The sequence below is a fragment of the Carcharodon carcharias genome, chromosome 17 (assembly GCF_017639515.1).
Source record: "Carcharodon carcharias isolate sCarCar2 chromosome 17, sCarCar2.pri, whole genome shotgun sequence".
Classification (NCBI taxonomy): domain Eukaryota; kingdom Metazoa; phylum Chordata; class Chondrichthyes; order Lamniformes; family Lamnidae; genus Carcharodon; species Carcharodon carcharias.
Window position 1 is genome coordinate 47,115,340 of NC_054483.1, and position 21,449 is coordinate 47,136,788.

The 21,449-nt window shown below is 43.3% G+C and overlaps 1 protein-coding gene across 1 annotated transcript in view; it reads left to right on the forward strand.

Annotated features, from left to right (window-relative positions):
• Positions 1 to 21,449, forward strand: part of LOC121289841 (catenin alpha-3-like) — a 1,845,970-nt gene that overhangs the window by 1,069,207 nt on the left and 755,314 nt on the right. The gene's annotated exons all lie outside the window — the stretch shown is intronic.

Genomic DNA, 21,449 nt, shown 5'->3' on the forward strand with positions numbered 1-21,449 from the left:
AGAAGGACAAGGGATAAGGGCAGCAGATAGATGGGAACACCATCACCTGGAAATTCCCCCAAGCCACTCACCATCCTGACTTTTTAAAAAATTCAGTCATGGGATGTGGGCATTACTGGCTAGGCAGTATTTATTGCCCATCCATATTTGCCCTTGCTCAGAGGGCATTTTAAGAGTCAACCACATTGATGTGGGTCAGGAGTCACATGTAGACACCAGTTAAGGATGGCAGATTTCCTCAAGGGTATTAGTGAACCAGATGGGATTTTACAACAATCAACAATTGCATGGTCATCATTAGACTTTTAATTCCAGATTTTTATTGAATTCAAATTCCACTGTCTACCATGGTGGATTTGAACCCAGGTCCCCAGAGCATTACCCTGGGCCTCGGGAATACCAGCCCAAAGATAATACCACTATACCACCACCTCCCCAGAACTTGGAAATTTATCACTGTTCCTTCACTGTCGCTGTGTCAAAATCCTGGAATTCCCTCCCTAACAGCACTGTGGGTGTATCTACACCACATGGACTGCAACGGTTCAAGAAAGCAGCTCACCACCACCTTCTCAAGGGCAATTAGGGATGAGCAATAAATGCTGGCCCAGCCAGCAACACCCACATCCCATACACAAATATGATCAATGGATCAATGATCATTGTGTTTCGTTGGGTGTATAACAAGGCTCCAGCATTCTGCAGAGTCCTGGAACTGACCGTTTCAATGAAGAATTAATTTCTGAACTCTCTACTCTCAGAAGTCAGGCTCCTTGGCTTAATTTCATTCTCCTCGGCTTTGATCTCAACATCACCCTTGGTGGCCACTTAAACCCTCCTTGTGAGTGAAAACTTGAGACTTGAATGAGGTGAAAAATAGCAACTGCTACGTTTTCATCTGTGGGTAAGTGTTTTGTGAACATGGCCTGGTACTTTTTAATGAAAATTATTGACACAACATCAGGAATCATTCCCGAATGAGTAGCTAGTAAAAGATAATAAGCACTATTGTTGCATATTAACGTAGCTGCAGGTACAGCGTAAGAGATCAGCTCTACAAAATGAGAATTATTTTTGTGGAATGCTTTGAAATGCAAATAAACCAGCTGCTGCAATGCTTGTCAGAGGGAGTGATGAAGTTGTAAGCAGCCACTTCTTCCAGTGTTACCTCACAAAGGAGCTTTTTGAACCAATGTAAGTGTGTGAGGGAGATGGAAGTAGGATGTGCCAGGAAATCAGTATGAGAATTGAATGGGATTGGGGTCAGTATACAGATGTGATGGAGATGGATGTAGAATGGTACTGGGGTCAGTATACAGATGTGATGGAGATGGATGTAGAATGGGACTGGGGTCAGTATACAGTTGTGATGGGGATAGATGTAGAATGGGACTGGGATCAGTATACAGATGTGATGGAGATGGATGTAGAATGGGACTGGGATCAGTATACAGATGTGATGGAGATGGATGTAGAATGAGACTGGGATCAGTATACAGATGTGATGGAGATGGATGTAGAATGGGACTGGGATCAGTATACAGATGTGATGGAGATAGATGTAGAATGAGACTGGGGTCAGTATACAGATGTGATGGAGATGGATGTAGAATGGTACTGGGGTCAGTATACAGATGTGATGGAGATGGATGTAGAATGGTACTGGGGTCAGTATACAGATGTGATGGAGATGGATGTAGAATGGGACTGGGTCAGTATACAGTTGTGATGGAGATGGATGTAGAATGGGACTGGGATCAGTATACAGTTGTGATGGAGATGGATGTAGAATGGGACTGGGGTCAGTATACAGAGGTGATGGAGATGGATGTAGAATGGTACTGGGGTCAGTATACAGATGTGATGGAGATAGATGTAGAATGGGACTGGGGTCAGTATACAGATGTGATGGAGTTGGATGTAGAATGGGACTTGGGGATCAGAAAGAGATGGAAGTAGAATAGGTTTGGGTTTCAAGAAAGAGCAAGCTAACAACCTTAATTACAGACAAAATTGTTTTTGTATGAAGTAAGCACCTGGCACCTTCATCAGCACCAGCAACTGAGGTTTGTTTTTTTATGAGCAGTAATTTTACAGTGACTCTTTGGGACTCCAGTTTAATCATTAAATGATATTGGAAGATGCAATACTAGGAATGTTTGATTAGAAAAGGTGGAAGGGTCCCAATAATAAATTTAGGTACAGATTAAGTTGTTTATGAAGCAATCGAGGACATGATATTCAGGAAATTAAAATATTATTGAAAGGGGTATTCAGACTTTTGTAATTTGGCTTAGGTGAGGTGCCAGCTCCGAGAATTGGTAGGGTTAAAAGAAAACATGGAAATACTAATTATTCACAGCCCAATGGATGTGGGGCTCAAGAGGTGGAATGGCCAATTCCTGATTGTCATTTAACAGCATTACTTTACCACATGGCTATGTTCTTGAGGGAAATTCGTCATAAACACTTCATTAAAATGACAAAATCTGAAACAGCTTCCTTTGAAAATGTTTTCGAATACGCAGGCCGAAGTAATTTTTAAAAAATGTTTGTTGCATCCCTTTTTTTTCCAGAAAAAAATTGGTTATTCCACATAAGTAGCAGACAACACAAAGATAACTCACAGTGAAAATAGAAGAGGTGATTAATGCCAGCTCAGATAGCAAAGAAAATTATAGCATTGAATCCACCATAGGAATAAAAAATAGAACTTTCCTGAAAATTGGCAGGAATTAAAAAAAAAACATAAACAGATAATGGCATCAGTTGTTAAATATTAGATCTTTGGCTATTTAGAGAGGAATAATTGAGCCCTCATTTCATTCAAACTGATTAAGGAACGCTGCAAATGTTTCCATTCTGCATGTGTTTATCAAAAGAATGGAAAAAATGAGTAAATTCTCCATAAAGTAAATAATGGCCATAAAGTTGAGAGGTTTGCTATGATATCCTGACCCCTGCTTCCCAACTCTCCCATCCTGCTCAGCACCTCAAACAGACAATATGGCCCAAGTGTCTGTATACAGAACCACCATCAAACCCCCTCAAGACATATTAAGGAGGCATCAAAGAAAAGAGCCTGGTGATCAATGTTGCCTTTCTATAACCAGTATTATATTTCAGTATCACTGAAAAAACGAGTCCTCTCAAAGCCTTTTGTCTTCACTCATCAGGACATTCACAAGAATAACAAATGTAAAGGGTACAGCAATTTATACTCCATGAGAAGAGAGTGCCGATTGGTTGGCAAGTACACTCTGATTGGTAGAGGATTTATCAAGGAGATTGGACCAGCTAACAGATGACTGACAGATAACTGCCAAGCTTTGTTTGAATTCAAAACAGGCAGGTTGACTCTGATTGGTTGAGTCCACTTGCCAACCAATCAGCACTCTCTTCTCATGAAGTATAAATTGTTATTCCCTTTACATTTGGTATACTTGCAAACATCCTGATGAGTGCAAGATGAAAAGCTTCAGCATGTGCCTTTTTTCAGCAATACTGAAGTTCTGTACTCCCAAACGACTATCACTATTACATTGATCTTTGGACAACACGTTTCAATCCTCAGGTCTCCCAGAGCTGGCAACCAGGTGAACATGCAACCATATAATCCCACTTTTTTCCAGATTTTCACACTAACTACTTGTGGTAAAGTGGAGTGCTATGTACCTTTGAGAGAATGTAGTTAGTTGACCATGTGACTGTATTGACCAATCACTACATAGCGCGGGCTTTTTGGGTAACCGTAAGTCTAGAGCTGGAGGTGATTGAAGAAGAACACTTGGTAATACTGCTCTGTTGTTAGTTCCAATAAATTACCAGTGTTTGTTCAGTTAATCAGTCTTTCTGCCTGTATTGTTTCAAGCACCAACTAATTTGTTAATATCAAGGGCGCAACTAGCATTCGCTGGACAAAGCAAACCTGATAACCAAAAACATAAAACTGGTGACGAGGATAAACCAGATCAATTGACGACAATCAAGAAAGCTGTGGTAAGCCAGCTACGTTACTTCGCCACTACCTTGAAAACTGTTTGAAAGCGCAGTCTCCTTAGTCATTGGGTATGCTGTGGTTTGAGCATCTTGAACCATTCGACCCTGTTTCCAATGACTGGTCTCATTACGTCAAATGCCTAGTGTTCTTCTTTACCGCTAACAACATCGCAGGGGAGGACAAGAGGAGGGTGATTCTTTTGCCTTCATGTGGGAGCAAAACATATGGGCTGATCCGCAGCCTCACATCAGCTAACACCCCTGATACAAAGACTATCGATGAGTTAGTAAACATTGAAAAAAAACCACCTGAAGCCAAAGCACAAATTACTATGCAGCATTTTAAATTCAATTTGAGAAATAGGCTTCCAGGAGAGACAATCGCTGGCGATGTAGCTGCTTTAAGGGAATTCATGGAATATTGTGAGTTTGGAACTTCAATTAATGACATGTTGAGAGACTGATTGATATGCGGAATCGGAGACGATTCTATTCAAAAGTGATTGCTACCTGAAACTAATCTAGACTTCAGTCAGGCATTAGAATTGGCTACAGCCATAGAGAGGTTGTTAGGGACTTGGAAGCAATAAAAGATACACAAAATGGCACCATCCACCTTGTAGGGTAGGAAGGGCCAGTAACAACATCAGAGGCGCAAAAACATCGGACTCCACAGAAAGGCGGGGAATGCCCACTATGTATAGACCACTGAAGGAGTATTGAATGCTTTTTCTGCCACCGCAATGGTCACATAATGTGGCACTGTAAAGATAGGCTGAGACAGCATTTTAAAATCAAAGGTGAAAATTGTGAAATCTGCCTCGCTGAAGAACCAGAGGAAGCAGAATCTGACATCTATTCATTATACAACCTGAAAGTGGGTAGAACTGAGCCAATCCAAGTAGTCATTAGAGTCATTGAAGAACCCATCAAGATGGAGGTCAATACTGGGGCATCAATGTCTGTCATAGGAGAACATACGTTCAGACACTTGAATAAAGGAGTCCATCCTTTAAGTTTGGAAGAATCAGACACTAAATTCAAAACATATATGGGCGAACAAATAAGAGTGAAAGGGATATATCAAGTCCTGGTACAGTATGGGGATCCATCTGCGAATTTACCCCTTATCATAGTAGCTGGACTGGACCCCAGTTTAATTGGTCATAACTGGCTCAAAAAGATTAAATTGCAATGGGCAGAGATTTTTCAATTCAGAATGAGAAAATTACAGGAATTGTTACAAAAGTACGCTTACATTTTCAGTGACGAACTAGGAAGGATTCGTGGGCTACAAGTCAAAATCCATGTAGACCCTAACACAACCCCCAGATTTATCAGAGCCAGACCAGTCCCTTATGCTCTACGGGACAAGGTCAAGACCGAGATAAACAGACTAGAAAAGTTGGGTATCTTACAACTGGTGTAATTTTCCAAATGGGCAGCACCCATAGTGCCCTTACTGAAGCCAGACCAAAGTGATCGCTTATACGGTGATTATAAGTTAACTGTAAACTGAGTGGCCAAACGTGATAGACAGTTGACACAGGAGATTGACGAATTACATTGAAAATTGGCAGGGGGCATCACATATTTCAAAATGTGACATGAGCCACGTCTACCAGCAGGTAGAGCTGGAAGAAGGCGCTGGAGAATTCGTGACCATCAATGCACATCGGGGATTGTATCAATATACTCCACTACCCTTTGGGGTTTCATCGGCCTGTGCTATTTTCCAGTGTACCATGAAAAACCTGCTTCAGGGGCTACCCTATGTCGTTGTTTATTGGGATGATGTCTTAGTCAATGGATGAACTGACGCAGACTTTGCTATTTTGGATGAGGTGCTGAAACGTTTCCCACAAGTGGGGGTGCACTTGAAGCAAGAAAAGTGTATTTTCCACGCCAAAGAGGTAGTTTACGTGGCTCATAAGGTCGACATGCAAGGCCTGTATCCCGTGGAAGAAAATGTCAAGGCTAATCGCGAGGCTACTGCACCGAGAAACACTACAGAAATAAAGGCCTTCTTAGGCATGATCATTTCTCCCAAATCTAACTACCGTACTGGCCCTGTTATATGCATTGCTTAAGAAAAACATAAATGGATTTGGCAAGCTCCGCACCAGGATTTATTTCTAAAGGTAAAGCAATCGTTAAGATCATCGACCCAATGGTCCACATTGACCCAAAGAAAGAATTGATTTTAACTTGTGACACACCCCCTTGTGGAGTAGGGGCTGTACTTTCACATTGGATGGCTCTGAATGACCCATTGGTTATACATCTCGCACACTCAGTGCTACAGAGCGATGATATTCTCAAATTGAGAGGGTGGGCTTGTCTGTTGTATTTGGTGTTCAGAAATTCCATCAATACCTTCACAGTCACCATTTTCACATTATATCCGACCATAAGCCTCTGCTGGGATTATTTGGAGAGGATAAGGTGATACCCACCATTGCATCTGCTCGCATCCAGAGGTGGGCAGTGATATTGGCTGCTTACAAATACACTTTTATTCACTGATCGGGAACCCAGAACGCACATGCTGACATACTGAGCCACCTCCCCCTGCCAGATAACAATGTGAAGATTCCAATTCCCCAGTAACTTGTCTTAGTACTAAATTTTTTTGGATTCCTCTCCTGCCCAGGCCAAACAAACCTGTGAGTGGACAAGTGGAGATCCACATTTATCTCAGGTTTGGGAGCAGGTCTTGAATGGATGGTCAGGCGAGCCAAAGTCTGATGACATGAAGCCTATTTCAGTTGCAGATACGAGCTCACCTGCCAGGATGGGATATTGCTCTGGGGAGCAAGGGTTATTGTGCCCCTATGAGGGCGAAGGCCATTATTGGCTGAATTACATAGTGCTCACCCTGGCGTTAGTAGGGTGAAGATGCTCGCACGCAGCTACTTGTGGTGGCCAGAGATGTATGTGGACATCGAAACCCAAGTCAAAAGTTGTCTTCAATGCTAGCAGGTACAAAAGCTACCCTCCTTAGTTCCATTGCACTCCTGGGAATGTCCGGGGCAGCCATGGGTGTGCCTCCATGTTGACTAATTGGTATCCTTCTGGGGCATGATGTTCCTTTTACTAATAGACGCCCATGCAAAGTGGATGGATTTCTGCGAAGACTGGTCACCTATGTCTGCTGCCACCATAGACCATTTGCGGCAGAGTTTCGTGGTGCACGGGTTACCAGAGGTGCTCATGTCAGACAAAGGGACTGCATTTACAGCGGGGAATTCCACAGGTTTACAACCCTCAATGGGATAGCTCATATCAAAACCTTACCTTACTCAACCCGCCTCTAATAGTTTGGCTGAGTGGGCAGTCCAAACTTTTAAGTCCGGGATGAAAAAACCGGACGAGGATTGTTATGGTTCCTTTTCATATTCTGGACGATGCCACACACGACCACTGGCATTGCCCCCACTGAATTGCTAATGAAGAGATGTCACTTCACCCACCTAATTCTTATCAGGCCGAATTTAGGGGAGAGGGTGGAGAGAAGCCAAGAGGCCCAGAAGGATAGACATGATGGCCATAATCATGAAAGAAATTTCATGGTGGGAGACACAGTTTTCACAAAGAGCTTTGGAGATAGGCCCAATTGGCTATTAGGCGAAGTGAGTGCCGAGACAAGGCCTCTCTCCTAGAATGTGTCAGTAACGGCTGAATAATTGGATGACATATGGATCATCTCCGGAGAAGAGAGATAGCCCCACAAGAAGGAATGCCATCATCATTTGCATTTGGGTCTGCACCGCACCTGGATGAAATGTCACACAATTTGGAAGTACCGGTGGGGCCTGTTAGACAAACTTTCCCACTTCCACCAAAGAGCCTAAAGGATAGTTAACCCCTGAGAAGGGGGTCTTGGAAAAACCAGCCAAGGCCGTTGAGCTAGAACAATCGACACATCCGAGGAAGCCTCCTGAGAGACTTGACTTTAAATGGTTATTCATGTAAATGATTGGGATGTTGTGAATCTTGTCAATTGTACTTCCAAGTAAAGGGGGAGGGATGTGATAAAGTGGAGTGCTGTGTACCTTTGAGAGAATGTAGTTAGTTGACCATGTGACTGTGTTGACCAATCGCGACATAGCACGGGCTTTTTGGGTAACTGAAAGGCTAAAGTTGGAGGTGATTGAAGAAGCACACATGGTGTTAGTGCTCTGTTCTTAGTTCCAATGAACCTCCAGTGTTTGTTCAGTTAATTGGTCTCTCTGTCTATATTGTTTCAAGCACTGACGGTGTTAATATCAAGGGTGTAGCTAGTGTTCGCTGGACAAAGTGAACCTGGTAACCAAAAACATAAAACCACTGGTCTAACTTTGGCCACTAGACACCAGTGGGTGGTGGGTGGTGGGGGTGGGGGTTGGAGGAGGGTGGTGGTGGTGGTGATGTGAAGGATCTCCTAAATGCCCTGGTGATGCCATCACATATGACACTGCCATGACCCCCCAATGGTCAATCAGTGATGTAATGTGCTGGAGAAAGTCAGGGAAGGTTATGTGCATCATTAAGTCACCAGTTGAGCCACTTAGGGAGGCCAGGAGATCAACTACAGTTGGAATTCCAAAGAGAAACACTCTTGGGCTGATCTCCAGGAATCCCGTCTGTTGTGTACTGGAGCCTCCAGATACTATTCATACATATGGGACCCTTCAGTCTGCACTAGGAACAGGTGGCCTCAAAATGACAATCTGTTCCTTATTAAATCCTTTTCAGCATTTAATAGGCAACACGAAATACGCTTGACTGAGCCTAGCCTTTTTAGGTGGTAGCAAGCAGGTTTAGCACCAGTAAACAGTTCCGATGTAATCAAGGATCCAAATTGTATCTGATGCCTCAGCCAATGTAATGGATAATGGACAAAGTAACATTTGTTTAGAGTTCTTCAGACCTGGTACAAGGATTAAAGATCTAAGTTCCTTAAAGTGTAAGGCAAGCTTGCTTTTCCCCTACTTCTGCTAATCAGGAACTGTTTAAAAAAAAAACAATATGGGGAAATATGACTGAAACATGTGATTCCTGTTAATGGTGGTGAATATTAATCATCCAGTCACTTGTCATGAACAAGACATGTATGTTTAACACTATCCCTGCAGCTAATGAGTCACTTAAGCCATGTACCTCATCCAAACACCAGTCATGCAAGCACAAACATACATGATTGTGCTATAGAAAATAATGTTAAAGCCTTGGAATGTTACAAGCTCTTATTCACGCCACACATAAAGTTCCTATATTTTTGAGGGCTGAAGAAGGGAACCACATACACAGATGTACGTATACTAGGTACATAACATGGCTGCTGAGTGCTATCTCAGGAACTGGAAGATGGGGGGGAAAAAAATCACTCAAATTAAACAAGAGAACCACAATACAAGAGCAATATGTTGCAGATGATGAAAATATGAAATAAAAATAGAAATGTTGGAAAAACTGACAAAAGATCATAGGATGGGATTTTCTGTCCAAAGCCAGGATCATCCGGTCCCGTCGAAAGTCAACGGACTTCTGGCTGGGCTGCGGAATTTCTGCAGCGGATCCTGCCATGATGGGGCATAGGATCACAGAATGGTTTTAGCCTAGAAGGGGGCCATTTGGCCCATTGTATCCATACCTTCTCTCTGCAAGAGCAACACACTAGGCCCACCCCATTGCTCTTCCCCGTAGCCATGCAATTATTTCCTATTCAGATAATTATCCAATTCACTTTTGAAAGCCATGATCAAACCTACCTCCACTGTAGTCTCAGGCAGTGCACTTTAGATCTTAACCACTCGCTGCTTTAAACGGCTTTTCCTTGTGTCACCTTTGATTCTTTTGTCATTTACCTTAAATCGATGTCCTCTGGTTTTCAACCCTTCTGCCAATGGGAACAGTTTTACCCTATCTGTTTTTTGCTGATATCAATTGGCGATAACTTCCCTGCACTTCTTTGAAAAATGGGATTTATTACATCCTCCCAAGTGGGCAGATGGAGCTTGTTTAACATCTTATCTGAAGGACCTATGAACTGAAGCTTTAACTCTGTCCACTTGAGTACCAGATTGTCGCGATATCCATTCACCTTCCTGGTTGTTGTTTGCAATTTTGGCTTTCACTTTGATCCCAAGATGAGATTCCATCACTGGGTCATGAGTGTCCTTTAGGGAAGGAAATCTGCTGTCCTTACCTGGTCTGGCCTACATGTGACTCCAGACACACAGCAATGTGGTTGACTGTTAACTGCCCACTGAAACGGCCTAGCAAGCCACTTAGTTCAAAGGCAATTAGGGATGGGTAACAAATGATGGCCTTCCCAGTGATGCCCACATCCTATAAAAGAATAAATTTTTAAAAATCTCTCCATTATAAAGTCTGTCTAACTTTCAGCTCGGTAACATTGCCCATCTCACCTGCTTCCTCTCCATGCCATCGTTATCCACACCCTCGGCTATTCCAATGCTCCCTCATCTCCCACACTCTCTCATCTTTGACTCGCAGCAAGCCCTGCTCACTGATAACTCTGTCCTCACTTACCCATGTTGGCTCCCAGTCTCCAAGTGCCTCCAATTTAAAATCGTCTTCCTTGTGTCTCTTTCATGGTTCTGCACCCAATCTTGCAGTTCCCCTTGGACAGGCAGGTCATAATGGCTGAAGCACGTAGTATTTAAATGTTTTTAAATGGCTGGCATGGTCAAAGGAGCGAGGCTTAGCCCAGAGTGGTGGAGTCAGACCAGGAAGAGTAGGGACTGGCTGGAGTAGCTGAGATCAGGTAATGACCATAGAAATGGCAGAGAAAGGAAAGAAGGCATTAGGCAGACCATTGTCGGAGATGGCAGGAGGTAGGGGAGTGGTTGGGGGGGGGCTGGGTAGTGAGGGGGTGGGGGGGGGGTGCAGTGGTCATGGAGTTAAACAGAGCATTGGGAAAAGGGAAAAATAGAATGGTAATTTTAGCATTTTACAGCATTAGTGATTCATTGCAACAGGCATCACCAAATATCACAAGAAGTGACAAAATCATGGTGCAGGATTATATTAATTGTGCCTCTAAAAAATGTGCACAGTTACCAGAAAAGTAATATAAATGTAGCCTAGTTAAAGTAAAATTATCACAATCACCCAGTTTCCTTATATATGCCACAATAGGCAAGAATACACCATAGAAATGAATAGAGTTGCCCTGGTATCAGCTCTAAATAGCATGTGCACTAGTTTATATTTTTGCATTGTGTCCTCTTATGCTGCTTTATTTCAAAATAATGTTTTGAGTATGGATGCTAGTGAGTCTACTTTGAATGTAACGTTGGTGCAGAAGCAGCAGACTGTTGAGTTATTTGTTACCATTCATATGGATGCTTGTCCTGTTTACGCCTCACTGATGTTTACACCAGTGTAGAACCAATGGAATAGGGAGCTGGGATCGCTAGGATGTGTGTTGCTTAGAGGAACCCATTTAAGGAGCCCAAAGAGAAGGATTGCTGCAGAGAGTTAAGTTGAGGTTGCAGAAACTTGGGGTGGGATTTTCTGGCCCTGACACCATCAGGCATCGTTGGGTGGGATGGGAAAATTTGGAGAGCTGTTAAAAGTCAACAGTTCTCTAAATTTTCCCATCCCATCAGTGATGAAGTCCATCGGTATTGGGGTTGGAAAATCCCGCTCTTAATTTATATTCCCTTAGATATAAAAGATTAAGGACAGAATTTTTCTCTCATCAGGCGGGTGCACGTTCGACCTGAACAAGAGTAAAATAGTGTGCGATGACCTCAGGCAAACGTCCTGACATCATCGTGCACTCTCGCGATTTTTCACTTGGTGGGCATGCGCGAGAGGCAGCAACGCGACCGCCAACAATTAAGAGGCCTATTAAAGCCCTCAATCAATTAATTAAAGCTAATTTTTCGCTGCCCGTCCAACAGTTCGGTCAGCAGACGGGTGATAAGGCCAAACGACCTTTGGATTTTTTATGAAACCTCATCCATGGGCAGGATCAGGTTTCCAATAGGAATTAAAAATAAAACAAAAATGTTTAAATCTCATTTATAACATGTCCCTGCTCATGTGACAGAGTGTGTTTTTAACATTTTTAAAGTCTTTATTTGTGTTTTTTAAAATCTTCAGCTCCCTGAGGCAGCTCTGTGCCTTCAGGGAGTTATCAGTGTGTGCACCTACATGAATGCGCAAACGTCCACACCCACCCTCCTCCCCAACCCACACAGGTAGTGCTGTGGGGAGGCAGTGGCATAGTGGTATTGTCACTAGACTAGTGTTCCAAAGACCCATGCTCTGGGGAACTGGGTTTGAATCCCACCATGGTAAGTGGTGAAATTTGAATTTAATAAAATTCTGGAATTAAGAGTCTGATGATGACCATGAAGCCATTGCCAATTGTCATTCAGTAAATCTCCTGTCCTTGTCTGGTCTACATGTGACTCTTAAATGCTCTGTGAAAAAGGGCAATTAGGAATGGGCAACAAATATTGGCCTAGCCAGTGATGCCCACATCCCATGACTGAATATAAAAGAGGCTCCCATGAGTGATTCATGTTGGCTGGCTGTTAATTGGCCTGATGGCAGAGGTCAGTTTTGCTCCTGGGCCTGCTTGTTACCCACCTGATGAGGTAAAAATCCTGCCCTAAAGGGTGTTTAAAATGATCAAAGGATTTGATAGATACAGAGAAATTATTTCCAATCTAAAAGGGCAAAATCTTAAAATTAGGCCTGGAGGGAAATCAGGAAACATGGCCTGAAGAAATCCTGAATTCACTCACAAAGGGTTTGCATTCTGGGGGGTAATTGGAGTTTTTCAGATAGATTATCAAGGGGTATAGAGCAAAAATGGGCAAATGGAGTTGAGTTACAGGTTACTCTTGGTCTAGCTGAGCAGACTGCAGCGACTGAGAGGCCAAGGGCAGGATTTTCCAGCCCATCTGCCGCCGGGATTGTCAATGGACTTTTGGCTGGGCCGCCAAATCTTCCATGGTGGGTCCTGCCGTGACAGAGCTGGAAAATCCCAGCCCTACTCCTGTCACTAAATTCCTTGGCCAATTCTGAAATGTCTTTTTGGGTTTTTTTTTGTTCCCTATTGTTTTCATTTAACCATTGAAGAAGTTTTGTGCTAAGTTTTCTGGCACTGCCTTGCTTTGGCATTCCACAATATTGGCATAATGGATTTTCCTGGCAAGAATCAAAAGCGGATTGTGCCAATGTGCACATACTTTCTACACCCATATTTACAGGTAAAGGTGCATCTATATGGCAAAGATTGTACGTAACTGTCTGGATCAGCAGGCTGTAAGATACAGATCTATGTTATAACATACTCTATAAAGCTGGCACAGCCAGTGCTAGTAGCAGTCAATTATGCCTGCAATTCCTTTGCCTCCTTTGAGTGTTCTCTTATCATTGGCAATAGAGCCAATCTCTTCGCTGTCGCCTCATTATGCTACTCATTCACTTTGCCAGCTGCCACTTGGGCACCAACTGCCCCCACCATGCCAGTCATGGGCTTTGCCAGGCAATTTCATTGCCCGCACAGCTTTTTGACAGGCTGAAATATACATTAGAAATATCACCAGCTCTTGTAAAAGCCACCAACATTTTTCCCCACCTGTGGCCTCTTGCCTTTCACTGTATTCATCAACTCATTAGGAGCTGTTTACATGACTTTCCTGTTGACACCTCCCTCTCAACACGAGATATAACATAGACATGGAGCTGTGCCCTCAGAATCGCATCCCGACTAACGCCAGTTTGCACTCTCTGCGCAATTTGTGCTAATTATAGCTTGCACACTTTCTCAATAAAATTAGCAAAGAGAGTAATTCTCACTCATAAATAGTTGTTAATTCTGTCTATCCTTAAAAAATGTGCAAATGACTAACACTTCACTCAGCTGGGTGTGCTGATGTACAAACTGGGAAGGACCTTTCAGTGGAATAACAATGTTATTTTTATTTTGCTTGTCATTGGCTCCCCTTGGCCCTCTTATTATGGGGTCGAACTGAGTACACCATTGATTGCTTCAAAAGTGAGTGCACCGTGCATATCTGCTGGGGTTAGGCTTAGAAATGAACATTTAGACATTGAGGGAATGAAAACTTACTTGGCCCACGGTTACATACTTCTCAGGCCCCATATGAGGTCTGAATATGGTATTTTTGTTTAAAAAAAAATTGTCATAAACTCAATTTGCATGGAAAATGGTGAGCTTGTTTTCTTAAGTATCAGATAGATTAATTTCAGAATCAGAGGGTTGATCCTTTACAGTAAGTACGTGAATTTTCAGGAATAGCAAGAGTTATAAAGCTGAGCAAACAATGCACAATGGTGTCAGTGTTTTCACTGTCTTATAAATTTTGAAAGAAACTGTATTTTAAGGTTACCTTTAAAAATCTTGAAATTATTTTAAAACAAGACTGAACAAAATGGATCCTGATGGTCACATGACTTATCTTGTGGCTTTGACCATGCCCACTCAGATTTCGACCAGACTGCGCTTAGAAGATTCACAGAGACTCATGGGCCTGAATCAGCTGGCCCGGATGCGGATGGTGAATGGGCCTCCGGCCACAGTTGGACCCCAACCGTGATTTCACAGTGGCTGACAATTAACAGCCAGCCAACCAGCGTGAAACAGGCGCGGAGAAATGCTCAGCGCTGCTGGGGTGGGGGTGGGAAGAGGGCAGGCGCCGATGTCACCACAGGTGTAGGTGAGCACTTCCACTGAGCTCTCTGAAGGCAGGCAGCTGCCCTAGGGAGCTGCAGACCTCCACAGAATAAAGGACACAACAAAAATGCTGCAAAATGTGTCCATGAAGCACAATCAAGCACCTGAAAGCATACCTGATTAAAAAAAAGTCCCCCGATATCTCTTTTTATTTTATCTCCCCACAGAGATTTCATCCCGCCCTGGATCGAGGCTTGAGCAAAAACGTGAATGCCGCCTGGGAAAATGATCAATCTGCCAACAGTAAATGTGGACAGAATATAGATGTTAATTGCATCGTTAATGGGCTTAATTGCCTGCTTAACTGTCAGTGGGCAGACTTCTGACTGCCACGCCCACCCACCAAGTGAAGTATTGCTCGAGTGCGCGATGATGTCAGGACGCTCGGCCAGCATCATCTCACGCTGTTTCACGTCCATTCGGGTCAGGTGCGCGCCTGCCCGTGGGAGGTAAAATTCAGGACATGGAATTCAATGGGTCCTCAGACCCATTGGTCCAAACAGTCAATGGCTAAGATAAGCCTCAGGCATGGGCACACCAGTTTCCTGGTGTTTTCTGGAAAATGATTTGGTATTTTTGAGACAGTGGCCATGTTGGTTTACTTAGAAAATGCAGGGCAAGCTGCCGACAGAAAGAGTGAGCCATCTTGGGAATTCATCTTGAAAGAGCTTTGCACAGGGAGGGACCAACAAGCACAGCCATCGAACTGCTGTAATCAAGCAGTCTAAATAAAAGGGCCACACCACAGTCCTTTGAAAGAGAAATAAAGAAACTTCTCCCCCCACCCCACCCATTTCCAGCTTCAGGCTTACCTGAGAAAACCAACCTCCTTCACATCGACAATGGGAGCCATCGCAGGGACAATTCCACAACTCCAAATCCTTCACTTCAGACAACTCGATTTTTAAAACCACCTCAGTGCAGCACCAAATAATATGGACTGCACTGATCCCATTTTTACAAGTATTGCTTTCATTTTTATCTGGAACTAATCTTTGTGAATGTATGTATTAATAACTTCGTTTTTTTTAAGTGACTTCCAGAGCAAGATTATGTAAATTAACTAACTTTTCCTTTTAAGTGCAAAAGGGTTTGCTGCTGGGTTATTTTTAATTGACTCACTCATTCAAAGGGTAAGAAATACACATCTACATACAAATACATTGTCCAAGGGTGGCTTTGGTGAAACTCCTTTTAAAACATTTGCGACAATGATAAAGAAAATTTTAATTAATTTTCAATGACTTTTGAAATGATGTTTGTCACAATCTTCCAATCTCTTTTGCTTTGTCTTTTCCTGGAGATATATAGGCTTCCTACTGTCATGAACTTCCACAATGAACAGCAGGAGAGATAGAAGGAAGTGCTCAAATGTGTTACTGTGCAGAAAATAAGTTGAAATGAAAGTCTCATAGTGAGTAGATCCAAGCAAGCATCACATAGGTTTCTGTTTTTATTTATTCTTTCATGAGATGTGGGCATCACTGGCTAGGCCAGCATTTATTGCCCATCCTAATTGCCCTTGAGGAGGTTTTGGTGAGCTGCATTCTTGAACCGCTGCAGTCTATGTGGTGTAGGTACACCCATGGTGCTGTTAGGGAGGGAGTTCCAGGATTTTGACCCAGCGACAGTAAAGGAACGGTGATATATTTCCAAGTCAGGATGGTGAGTGACTTGGAGGGGAACTTGCAGGTGGTGGCATTCCCATCTGTCTGCTGCCCTTGTCCTTCTAGCTGGTAGTGGTCGTGGGTTTGGAAGGTGCTGTCGAAGGAGCCCTGGTGAGTTGCTGCAGTGCATATTGTAGATACTGCTGCTACTGTGCGTCGGTGGTGGAGGAAGTGAATGTTTAAGATGGCTGCTTTGTCTTGGATGGTGTCGAGCTTCTTGAGTGTTGTTGAAGCTACATTCATCCAGGCAAGTGGAGAGCATTCCATCACACCCCTGACTTGTGCCTTGTGGATGGTGGACAGGCTTTGGCAAGTTAGGAAGTGTGTTACTTAATGCAGAATTCCCAGCCTCTGACCTGCCCTTCTAACCACAGTACTTATGTGGTTGTTTCAGTTCAGTTTTTGGTTAATGGTAACCCCCACAGGATGTTGATAGTGGGGGTTTCAGTGATGGTAATGCCATTGAACGTCAAGGGGAGATGGTTACATTCTCTCTTGTTGAAGATGATCATTGCCTGGCACTTGTGTGGTGTGAATGTTACTTGCCACTTATCAGCGCAATCTGGATATTGTCCAGGTCTTGCTGCATATGGATATGCACTACTTTGGTTTCTGAGGAGTCATGAATGGTGCTGAACATTGTGCGATCATCAGCAAACATCCCCACTTCTGACCTTATAATGGAGGGAAGGTCATTGATGAAACAGCTGAAGTTGGTTCAGCCAAGGGCATTATCCTGAGGAACTCCTGCCGTGATGCCCTGGAACTGGGATGATTGACCTCCAACAACCACAACCATTTGGCTTTGTGTGTAAAGGAAATATAATTTTTCTCCCTAATATTACTGTGGAGTGCTTTAAAGCCGGCTTTTGGGGCTGTGTATATGTTTGTGTGTATGTATGTGTGTAGGTTAATTAAACTACAGTCAGACTGCAATGTTTGAATCATCAAAAGGGGTTAAGTATAAACAGGTATTTTTGAAATGGAGATAGGGTAAGCTAGGATGAAGTCTCAACAGATATATTGTGAATGGAATTTGCACGTTTTAGGTTAATTGAGTGGTTGTTTGATTTTCAAAAGGACTTGGTAAGATATTTACAACCAGCAAGATAAATAAGGCAAGATAAATTATTAAGTTTATTTTTCCCAAAAGTTCTGGCCATAATTCAACATGAAAGATTGTTATATTCTGGGAAAGCAACTTCCAAAGAAAAGTTGAAACAATGGGATTTACAGATCAAAAGGGAGGACATATATTTAAAGAATGATGGAAATCTGTGTGCGGAGTGGCCTTGTGAGATCTTGAAAGGTGCATTGTGTGAAACAGACTTGTGGAAAAAGCCTCTAGTCACCCTAGAGAAGTTTGCTGTTCCAGTAACCAAGGTTGTGTTAAAAGCCTTTGAAATTCCATTGTCAAGTGAGAGGGAGAAAGAAACTGTGAAATACCTCCCTTACAGCAACAGTGGGTGTTAGTGGTAATATTGCTGGATGGTTTATAGATTAAGAATCTATTTGGAACCTTGCCTGAAAGGGGTGTGTAGTTGGGAGTTTATTTAAGTAGAAATCTTGTGCAAACTGCTATAAAATTAAATGTAACAGTGTAACTGTAGTCTTGTCTGTGTTTAAGTTTTCCTTTCTTAATAAATGTTCTAATTTAATCTTTAAAATCTCTAAAGGCGGTAGTGAACTCATTACTTCTGACTTCAGTATACAAACTTCTCATAATAAATACAAATTGCAAAATCATTGTGCTGGCCTGGCCAAGTTTCCCTCTGGGATTTGGTCAGCCTGGAAAATACCATCCACCATATCATAACATATGCTAGGTATGACTCCAACCAGTGGAGAGTTGGTGGAGGGAAGGTCATTGATGAAGCAGCTGAAGATGGTTGGGCTGAGGACACCACCCTGAGGAACTCCTGCAGTGATATCCTGGAACTGAGTGGATTGACCTCCAGCAATCACAACTATTTTCCTTTGTGCTAGGTATGACTCCAACCAGCGGAGAGTTTCCCCCCTGATTCGCATTGACTCCAGTTTTGCTTGGGCTCATTAATGCCATACTTGGTCAAATATGGTCTTGGTGTCAAGGGCAGTCACTGTCACCTCACCTCTTGAGTTCAGCTCTTCTTTCTATATTTGGACCAAGGCTGTAATGAGGTCAGGAGCTGAGTGGCCCTGGTGGAACCTAAACTGGGCATCAGTGAGCAGGTTATTGCTGAGTAAGTACCGTTTGATAGCACTGTCAATGACACCTTCCACCCCTTTACTGATGATCGAGTGGAGACTGTTGGGACAGTATTTGGCCAGGTTGGATTGTTCCTGCTTTTTGTGTACAGAATGTATCTGGGCAACATTACCAGTTAAATGCCAGTGTTGTATCTATACTGGAACAGCTTGACTAGTGGCATGGCAAGACCTGGAGCACAAAACTTCAATACAAATGCCGGAATATTGTCACAGTCTGAGTCTTTGCAGTATCCAGTGCCGTCAACTGTTTCTTGATATCAGGTTGAATGATTCGAATTGGCTGAACACTGGCATCTGTGATGCTGGGAACCTGAGGAGGAGGCCAAGATGGATCATCTACTCAGCACTTGTGGCTGTGTTATGTTCTGTTTTAAGTTAGGCTTTATTACAAAGCTAGAATTTATGACTATGTTAAGTGCTATCCCAAAGTTATGTTCTGTTATTAAGTTAGGTTCCATTACTCAGTAAGCACTTTTTGCATGCATATCTACTTTGAAAACTCAGGAAAGCTAATTAAGAGCTTTAACTTAGATATTACAGTCTCAATAAAGTCCAAAACGCAACATGAAAATAAAAACTCAAATGAATGTGAAAGTGAATAAAAGCATGGCTAAGAGGTCTCTGACCAAGGCTGCAGACATCAAGGTCACTAAATACTTACAGTCACTCTTTAATCACATTGGATTTTGAACATTTTTATTGGTGGTTCGGGATCACATTCTTCAATGCAGTTTGTTTTTTTGTGGAAACAAGTGCGTACAGATGCAATGAGGTAGATATAATGCAGGTGTAGGGACTTACCTTCAATTGTACTCAATATTCCTCAGTTGTGTTATAGGGACAAACCAAATTACAAGAAGTGTAATTTTTGTGACAGCGACTATAGTGACTAGTTTTGAAGAGGGGAATCTGCTTCGTTACTGCAGAATTTATTACCTGTGAGAGGGTTTGGAGACACTGTCCCCTAATAAATTCAGATTTGTGGCACTTTGATACATTTTGAAGTGTACTTTCATCTTAACGTTGAGTTTGTTTCCATTCTTTGCTGTGCTTTCTCTTTTCCATATTATTATGAACAGGTGAGGTGGGGTCAAAAGGCTCCCTTCTTTGTCTTCTCCTTGTTTCACTGCAACAGATTTTTTTTTGTTTGAAAAGGATATCCTTGCTAATTAAGTGAATATGTAACTATTTACACACTGTGATCATTAAAGAACCAATAGGATAGGTTTTCTTGAGTATTAATAAAAAAGTTAGTTTTATTGTACTTAAACTGATTGAAGTAAAATACGCACTGATTTTCACACACACACACGCACAAGATGAAGAATAGATTGGTCAAATTAGAGTCCGTAAAAGTTAAAAGGAATTCACAGTCTGTAGTTTGATAACTCAGCTGGCTTCAGGCTGAATCTGGTGTCTTGCTGTTTTCACTCGGTGGTCTTCTGCTTTCAGCGTCAAGGTAGTTTAAAACTGTAGAGGATGATCTCTCTGTTCTTCTGGAGAGACAGCTGTGGGGGTTGAGTCCTTTTTTTAAATCTCTGTCTGCTGCACATGGAGAGAGAGTCAGACAATGGGGTTTCGGGCAGCCATGCAGCTCACTAAACTCTGGCTATCTAAGTGGTGGCCAGCACACTCCGGGATGCATTAAGGGGCCTTCAAATGTAACCAAGACAGGTTCTTAGTCAACCCATGCTCATCTATGCATCTCTCTCTTTCATCCTGCAGGAGAAGTACATCAGGATCATGGAGCCTGGTGAACTAGCTGCATGCCTCAAAGCTTATAGAGAGCCAAGACGAAGGAGAAGAGAGCGACGGACGTGCCTGGCTGGGCAGAGGGAGGAGCAGCACCCTCAAGAAGAGGGGCAATAGGGGCTCCCGCGCACGCCACTGAAGAGCCACAGCGAACCGTTGCTGGTCGGCGCCTATCGGCACCCAGGGTCTATAGACACCACCTTTCATTCCTGTAGATGACCGAGAACCAGTGTCGCTGAAGACTGCGCATGTCTAGGGAACTGGTCAGTCACATCTGCCTCCTGCTGCAGGATTTGGTGCCAGTGCCAGTGGCCATGAAAGTGACCATGGCGCTCCAGTTTTACACCAGTGGTGCCTTTCAGGGCTCCACAGGTGACCTCTGTGGGATATCACAAGCCTCCACCCACAAATACATCCATGAGGTCACGGGCACCATCTTTGCAAAGGAACACAACTTTGTGCATTTCGCCTGGGATCAGGAAAGCCAGGAAGCAGGAGCACTGGGATTTGCACAGATCTTGGGTTTCCCACAGATGCAGGGTGACAGCGACTGCACTCACGTGGCACTCAGATCTCCATGGCGACAAGCGGTCAACTACATCAGCTGCAAGGGCTTCCATTCGCTGAATGTTCAGCTGGTCTGTGACCAACTCAAACACGTCCTGCAGGTCGGTACAGCATGTCCACAACTTCTACATTCTCAGTCGGTTTCAGATCCCTGACGTCTTCCAGGGTCCACAGGGGCTGCAGGGTTGGCTCCTTGGGGACAAGAGACAAGGCTCCTCGGGGACAGCAGAGGCCGTGGCTGATGACACCCATGTGGTGGCCTCAGACTGCAGCAGAGAGAAGTACAACGAGGCTGATGCTGCATTTCACAACTTGGTGGAGCAGACCATCGGGATGCTGAAAATGAGGTTCTGGTGCCTGGCCCAGTCTGGTGGAGCCTCACATACAGTCCACAGAGGGTGTCACGCATCATTGTCATCTACTGCGCCTTTTACAACTTGGCATTGCAATGGGGAGAGGAGCTGACTGAGGAGGAGATGGAGTAGCTG